This window comes from Brachionichthys hirsutus, chromosome 16, assembly GCF_040956055.1.
Source record: "Brachionichthys hirsutus isolate HB-005 chromosome 16, CSIRO-AGI_Bhir_v1, whole genome shotgun sequence".
Classification (NCBI taxonomy): Eukaryota; Metazoa; Chordata; class Actinopteri; order Lophiiformes; family Brachionichthyidae; genus Brachionichthys; species Brachionichthys hirsutus.
In genome coordinates this window covers 2,093,792-2,101,908 of record NC_090912.1, presented here as the reverse complement: position 1 = coordinate 2,101,908, position 8,117 = coordinate 2,093,792, and the positions used below count along the sequence as shown (strand labels likewise).

General features: G+C 54.1%; 1 pseudogene; it reads left to right on the top strand.

The window, feature by feature from the left end:
- The first annotated feature begins 2,311 nt into the window (after nucleotides 1–2,311).
- Nucleotides 2,312–8,117, top strand: part of LOC137906155 (inactive phospholipase C-like protein 2) — a 23,160-nt pseudogene continuing 17,354 nt past the window's right edge.

The following is an 8,117-nucleotide window of genomic DNA, read 5'->3' as shown; positions in this document are numbered from 1 at the left end:
GATTAATTGCTGCTTGCGTTTTCAAACTAAAGGCCTTTTTCTGCTTGGCTGATGTAAAGAAGAATCCCCAAACATGACTCATTTGGGTCCCGTCGAACCTTTTTTTTCCTGCCGGTCGTGTGTTTTCTCTAAATGTATAATACAACTGTAAAGGGGAAAAAGACAAAAGGTTTTGTGGCAGAGTTTTTTTTTTTTATTATGACCTTAAACGGTTTCTCTTCCTGTTTAACCATCGACCACGTGGGCCGGGACAGGAAGTCGGGTTGCAGAGACTCCGCGTCCTCTGCTCCCGGGCTGCGAGCGGCAGGAACTCCCCCTGTAGGTCGAGTTATCAGTTCACACACGTTCTGTTCCGCTGATGTGGCGAACGCATCCGTGGTTGAATTTAAGTCTCGGTATCTTTCCGGGAAAAGTCACCCGATGACAGAAGCGGCAAATAAGAATCTACAAACGCTTTCTATTTCAGAAAGTCGAACGTGGTGCTAGATCGTTGGCGGGGGGGGGGGGGGGGGGGTGACCTCTATTCTTCTCTTGATCGATAGGGGGCGGTCGCAAAAATACGCTGCCCATTCGAGAACCGACTCCGACTCCCTCTGCTTTAAACAAAGCGACCCGATCGCGCTCGATCAATCGGGATGTTGTAGGTTCACAGCAGCCGGCGTGACGAGACGATCTCTGCGAAGTTGTTTGAAACCGGCAACTCCTTTCGAGCAAGTTGGGACGCGGCTAGCGGGCGGGTGGAATGTTGTTGGTGTTTACGTCTAACGGTGTCGCAACGCTTCTGGCGTTCGGGCGACTCCTGACAGACCCAAGAGTCGAACCAAAGATTCGTCTTCTCTGATCCTGAGAGTCCCAGCATTCCGGACCAAGCATGCAGTCGATCCGGGCCCGCCGTTCTAATCGCGGATCGATGGGAGGCCTTTTAACAAGGTTCGCACCCTGCTTTTAAAGAGCAGGAGCTTCTCTAAATTATTTCTAATGCTGCATAATGCATAACCCTGAGAGACCGTGAGTGGGAAGGAAAAGATGGGAGCGTTCCCATTCCGGGATGCTCGGTCATTCCCAGTGTCTGTTCTGGGGCTGACGTTCCTCCGGCGGAATGGGAACGCTTGTGAGTCGTTCTCACTTGGTCTGTGAACGTGTCTGATCGGTGACGGTGGCGTGCTCGGATCATCCCATCCGGTCCTCGGATGAGCACCCGACGTGCACGCGGATGTCCCGTTCTGGTGATGTCATTGGGTCTGGTGTTGGCGACGTGGCTGGAGACACGGCTCCGTGCCGCGGCGGCTGCTCGGCCGCTCTAAGTCACTCGGAATGTGATTATGGGCCTAATGTGGACGGTGCCGCTTCCTGCCATTGATTGCCTTCGAATCAATAATGCAGAGGGAGGGGGGGGGAGGAAGACCCTCCTCACGTCTTTGATGAAGATGGATGCTGGGAGATGGTTTAAAGGTTTTTTTCCACTAAATCTCAGCAGATAATAAAGAATATCATTATTGCTAACATATGGATCCTTTAGTTGACCCCCCCCCCCCCCCCCCACCCGAATCTAACAAGATGATTAAATCAGAAGATAATTTACATTTACTGTAAAACCGGGTTTTGGCGTTTATTTTAGACTTTAAATATCCCATTTTCCACAATGAGAGCTGCTCTCTGGCGCCCTCCTAAGGAGACTCTGCAACCTGCACCTGAAGGGGAGTTGCGATCGAGCGCTGAGCAAATAAGTTACGTGCGTGTGCGTGCGTGTGTGCTCGCGTACATGTGTGCATGGTAGATTTAAAGGTACAGAGCCCGGTGTTTGGGGATAAAGCTCTAACCTTGAGCTCCCTGTTTGTTTTCAGTGGGTGCTCGGCGCGCCCACGCCTGGAGACTCAAACGGCGATTTCGTGCGCGCGCAATTGTGGATTTAATTACACGCGATCGTGTGTGTGTGTGCGCGCGTGCCTCTCCGGGCTTGAATTTTTTGTCCCGCGGACGCATGCGAGAGACGGCGGGGGGGCTCTCTCTGTAACGAGCAGTGCCAAAGTGTTCCGGACGCGCGGAGACGCGCAGCGGAGAGTCTGCGGGAGGCGCGGGAGGCGCGGGTCGTTCGGGACAGACGGACTGAAGTGAGAGCCGAGAACGCAAACTGCTCCTGCTGCGTCTCAGCGCGCGTCTCCGGTCGTGTGCGGGACGCGCCGCGTGCTCGTTGCTTCTCTCGTGCGCTCCGACGATGCACCGGCAGGGGTGATCCGGTGAAGAACCCCCCCCCCGTGATTGAAGACAATGGGCTGTTTCTCCATGCTGGACCGGAGGGTTCGGCTGTGACTCCGGATCATGGCGGGGCTCCACGCGTCGGGACATTTTCTGGATCTGCCCATCGGTTCTCCGCCGGCCCAGGGCGCGACCAACGACGCGGCGGGGCTGCCTTTTACCGGCACCCGGGCGTATTTGGAGGTGTCGCCCGGCGCCCAGGACTACGGGGCGGATGGAGTTTACACCAATGGACGGTACCGGCAGAGCGGCGGTCCACGGATCGGGAGCGGCAGCCGCGATCATTCCGCAGAGAGGAGTCCGGAGCTGGACTCGCACCGTGCGGCATCATGAAGGTTGGTTGATTGGAGCTCTTAGTTCTCCTCGTCGTGGAGTCTCAAGGTGACACCGAGCGGCGGTTGATGCCCCGGTACCGGGTACCGGGGTACCGGGCACCGGGAGACCGGCCGGGCTCCCCGCAGAAAAAAGATTTTAGAAACTCGGTGGAAGTTTGAGCCCACGGGAGGGTGAGTGGGAACAACGACTCCACGCGGGCCTGCAAGAGCGCACGACACTCGGGGGGTTCCGCGCGCGCGCGTCCCGGTGAAGTGCGTCAAACCCGCACGTTCTGCGACTTTAGAGCACACGGGACTTTTTTTCTTTCCTTTTTCTTTTTAGTTGTCATTGCCAAATGTGCAAGTGCAGGCCCCCCCGAAGGTGCGCCTCTGGATTTAATCGCCTCTAATTGATACTTCCGGTTTTAGAGGTCAATTGACTGATGCGTCGTGCAGATGGAATCTGTTAAAGGGTGTGTGTCCCCCCCCCCCCCAAATATGAGGATAGACGGACAGGATGGCAAAAGTTCTGCTTGAAGATCCCGGGTGGGGAGAAGCACGGAGACGTCTCATCTTCTGGATCTTCGTCTTTCAGAGATCGGTCCAGGCTGATGGAGCTTTTGTGCCTGGATGTCGGATGTGGGATGTCGGATGTGGGATGTCGGATGCCTCAGGATTTGTGTCCGAAGTCTTTTGCGCGACGAGACCTGTGCGTCGTTTCCACCGAGTCGACACGAGTTCCACCAACAAGTGCTCGCCGTGTTTGTTTGTGCAAACCGAGGCTCGTCATCAGCGCTGTGCAAACAGCGTCTGCTTTTCAGCTCCGGAACGCTGGGATTACACTCACGTCATTCCCGAACGCGAAGGAATGTTTGGATTGTTTTTGTCATTGTTCAGAACGACCTCGTGCAGCAGGCGCTCCTGTTTGCATCTCAACTTTACTCTTCTCCTTTTCTTACGTTCGACAGGCCCGTTCGAGTTCGCTTGTAGTTTATCTGGGAATGCTCGGAAGGATTCCCGCGTGATCCTCCCAACGTGGGGGCCAAAGCAAGGAAACCATGGATGACAGGGTTTCACCGGGAGTTTGGGAATGACGCTGTTCCTTAAATCATTTGTTTCCTCTCCATTTATTCTTTGTTCTATGTTCTCCTTCTTTTGTGGCGTTCCTGAAGTTTAGCTAAAAGTCAAACATATAAAACAGTCAAACAGCTAAAAATATCTATCCCCGTTGGGGGGGGGGGGGGGGTTGGAGGTTGGGATGACTTTACCTGGAAGCTGTTGGGATGTGAAGGTGCATCCTGGCTTCCGGGAACAAGTAATGGAAGCGCTCCGGCTGCATAATGCAACAGGCTGTTTCGCTGTTTCTGTATTTTTGTCATTTTATTCCATTTGAAAATGTTTGTGCTTCACAAACGGCTGCAGGAACTATTCCATTCATTTATGGATGAACGGCCAGCGAGAGCCCAGCATGTTGTTTTCCTCCAAAATAGCCTGATCTGGATATTGAGATAAAGCGATGATGTCATCATTTCCTCAGAATCCCCCCCCCCCCCCCCCCCACATCATTTGTTCGATAAAGAGCACATCTGTGGATCATTTGCGGAGCTTCCCTTGGTGTCGTCCTGGAGGTCTGGCTTTCTAGATCTAGTTGAAGAGATATTTCTTCAGTCTTTTCTTCCTCTTTTTTTAAAAAACACAACATTTTTGTATTGATCTGCCGGCGAGCTGCCGGCGTTCGGCTGATGTGAGATTCCGCTGATCCTCCGGAGGACCGGCGACGACCTCGATGCAACAATCCCCGGCTAAAAACGGCGATTACATTTAGTGGGATCATCGGAGGTGGTGGTGGTGATGATGATGATGATGATGATGATGATGATGATGAAAAATTGAATGAAAGCGCAGCCACGGCTCGCTGCTCGCATCTCAGGCTTTACATAGATTACGAGCCCCCCCCCCACAAAGTCATTTAAAGTAATGAACAGAACTCTGGACTGAATGCTGTTTTGTGCATTTGACCTTCTCTTCTTCCTCCACCTTCATCTCTTTCTTTAACGTTCCCTTCTCATTTTTCATCTTCCCTCATGAAAGATGAAACATTCTGGGAAAACTTTCAGGGGGGGGGGGGGTTGATCAGGAGTCGGGACCACAAACTATTTAACGGAGCGCTCTCGGCTTTCCCAGGCTGTTGTCGTTTCAAAGACGGGACTAACCGTGGCTGGATTCTTCCCAGCTCCCGGTGGGCCGGAGGAGCCGACGGATGTCGGGAATAGCGGCTCCACCTGGCTCGCTCTAACGTGTCTCCTAGCTCCCCGGAGGAAAGGCGCCGCCTCCCAGTCGCGGTTTGTCTTAAACAGGATTTTGCAAGGTCGTCTTTTCACATCGACGCGGGAGGGAATTCCTCCCAGCAGCTGACAGAAGGTCGAAAGGTCAGCGCTGCTTCCTGAGAGATTCCAGTAAGACGCAGGTAATCCAATAACGGAGGATGAGGTGAGGAACGGAAGCGGGAAGGTTGAATCCCAGACCTCCTGACCTCATCGATGGAGCGGCCAGATCCGGGGTGCGAGTGTTTAGAAGTTAGCCTCGTGACATCGTAGCGTATCGGATCGCAGCTTCCCGCCGTCCTCGCTGTACGGTACGTCTTTTTGAAGCTCGCCGGTGCACAGATGGCGCCGCTTTTCTTTTTTTTCCACCGGCACAGATGGCACAAGCTAGGAAACGTGTGATCATCAAGCACGCGGGTTTAGCGCGTGTGATTGGAAGTTGCGTGGGAACGTCGGGTGGAACCGCGTCGTTGGCGTTGTTAAACTCAGCATGTGGTTAAAACGAACGCTCGGAGCCCAGAAGGTGACGCGGGGTCAACTCCTCCATTCATGCCGTCGAGCATTTTGAGTTTTCAGGCCGCGCCTGCTGCCCACACGGGCGGATAAATCTCACGTGCCTATTCTTAAACCGGCGCCTACGCGGGTTGAATGAGCGGAAACGAAGGTACCTCAATTGTTTTGCGTCAGACTTTCCTCTCAGGAGATGCCGCCGCTCATTGCAGAACCTCGCTGCTTCCTGTTGTGCTCGTTCCCGCCATTCCCGACGGTGTGTGTGTGTGTGTGTGTGTGTGTGTCGCTCCAGCGTCTCTGCAGGCTGCTGCACAAGCGTGGACACGCCGCTCAAACATTCCACGTATGCTGGAAGAAAATTGATGGGAGTTTCTCCTTTAAGCGAGGAAAACCGGAACATTTTGGGGGGGTCCTCCGGCGTTCCGGTCCTCCGGGCCTCGGCCCGCTGGACGTTCTGGGTGTGTGTTTGTGTGTTTATGCTTTCTCTGAGAACGCACAGTCCGTGAAGCGGGTCTTGCGGCGCCGTGACTTTGGAGTGAGGGACGTGCGTAGAGCCCTGAGAGAGAGAGATCTGCAATCCACGGCGTGAAATGTGATACCGTGGAGCGAGATCTGGAGCTAGGAGGGGAGCCGGGGGGGGGGGGGGGTTAGCTCTGTCGACGAAAGAGAAGACGGCGAGTTAAAAGACGAGTCAAATTAGCATTTGAGATCCATCCTGAGCTAAAATAAGCCGGTCCCTCGTTGAGCGTCTGTTTCAGAGCCTTCGGATAATCGTTCAGCCAAACAACGATTTGAATCTTAAGTTGCAAAAAGGAACAACAAATTTATTCTGCGACTGTTGATGTAAGGCGGCGCTGAGGGGGGGGGGGGGGGGGCAGAGGTCATCCGCTTCATGGAAGGTCAGCGGTTTGATCCACAGACCCTGCGAGTCCCAATAGGTTGAAGTGCCCTTGAGCGAAATACTCAAGCCTGATTGGCTCCCTGGACGCTGCGCCGGCTGCTCCTCGGGGGGGCCGCTCGACCGCAGAGGATGAATGTCCCCCCCCCCCCCTGTTTACGTCATCAACCGAACGTGTTGGAGCAGCACAAACAAGTCGACGTAAGGGTCGGCTGAGATTCAGGGACTCGAACTCACGACCCAGCTGGACCCGCCGCACATCTCGGTGGCGGTGCTGACTGGCTGCCGAACCGGAACGAGTATTATTCCCGCCGCCTCGTGTTTATTCCTGCTTCAGCGCGGCGGCGTCTCCCGCCGAGCCTCTCAGCGAGGAGCTAAAGGAAGCGAAAGGAAACATGAGTCAGGGAAGGGTCGATAAAAGTCAGGGACACAGTGAGCGGACTTCCTCTCCAAAGAGTCCAGCCCCCCCGCGGTTCACCCCCCAGCAGCGAAAACAAACAGGGATTAAAGCCAGTGAGGGGGGGGGAGAAACGAGGGTATCTCAAGAATTCAAACAATATCCCGACTGTTTTAAGACTTTATTTTACATAAATGAATCTCAAAAACGTATTTTAACAATCTTTATAATGTCATTTCATTCTGAGATTTTATTTTACTAATCTCACATCTCTCAGATTATTTATAATGAACAAGCAGAAAAGAAATGCACGGCAAAAAAAATAAAACATTCTTGTGATACAAAAACGTCACTTTTTAGGTGTAAAAACACGGCGTCGTAAAATCAGAGAAGAAGAAAAACGACTTCCTGGAAGCGTCGACCTGAAAACTTCAGTTTGCAGCTAACGAGGGGAAAACTCGCCAAATGACCAGAACGATGCGTTCCCGGCGCCGAGTCGTCCTGTCATGGCGGCGCCTCGTTAATGCCGTGGAATAATGTGACGTTCCAATTAGCCTGAGCAGGAAGTAGGTTCTCCTCAGCACAGGGTGACCCAGTTCCCCCCAACGAGGCGAGCTGATGAAGAGGAGGAGGAGGATCAGTGGCAAACATGCTTTTGTTTGTGTGTGTGTGTAAGAGAGAGAGAGAATGGATGTGCCCACGTGAGCGACTGTAAATCAGACACTCGAGCAACGAGGAAGTCCGTTGGGCAATCGGGTGAGAATTAAGGTCGGCGTGAAGCGGCGGTGGGGGCGGTGGGGGCGGATGCTGAGAGGCGTGGGCGCCGCCGCGTCCGCAATAAATGGGCGGGAGGACTCAGCTGGAGGTCATCCGGATGGAGGATGGAGCCGCCGGCGACCAATCCCTGCCGTCCTTTACGTCAGACAGACGTTAAGAGTCGGGTTTTCCACACCTCCAGGCCCGACTTGGGGAAAGCTCGAAGCCCCCCCCCGGGCTGGACCGGAGGGCGAGGGAATAATGTGCAGATCAGTGGGCAGAGAAGTGTCGGGGAAAATAAAAAAAGGCGAGACGCAGAAAGGCAGCGAGCCGACCAGAGATGGCGAGAAGTATAAGAAAAGGCAGAGGGATGGCGATCTGGGGGGGGGGGGGGCGCGGGGGGGCTGTCTGTTCTGCAGCTACAGGCCATTAGCACCTCCAGTTGGCAGCGATCCTGGAGTCTCTTCCCAGCAGCTCAGTCACGAAGCGGGAAGGAGTGAGACACGGGGAGAGCGTTGGGATTCAGAGGCTCCGCCCCCCCATCCTTACTCCGCCGTTTGGGGGAGGAGTGGAATACCCAGAACCAGTTAGGCCGACGCCTCCTCCTGTCACCCCGCCCACAGCCAATGATCAACCGGGGGATTAATAGTAACTACAGAATA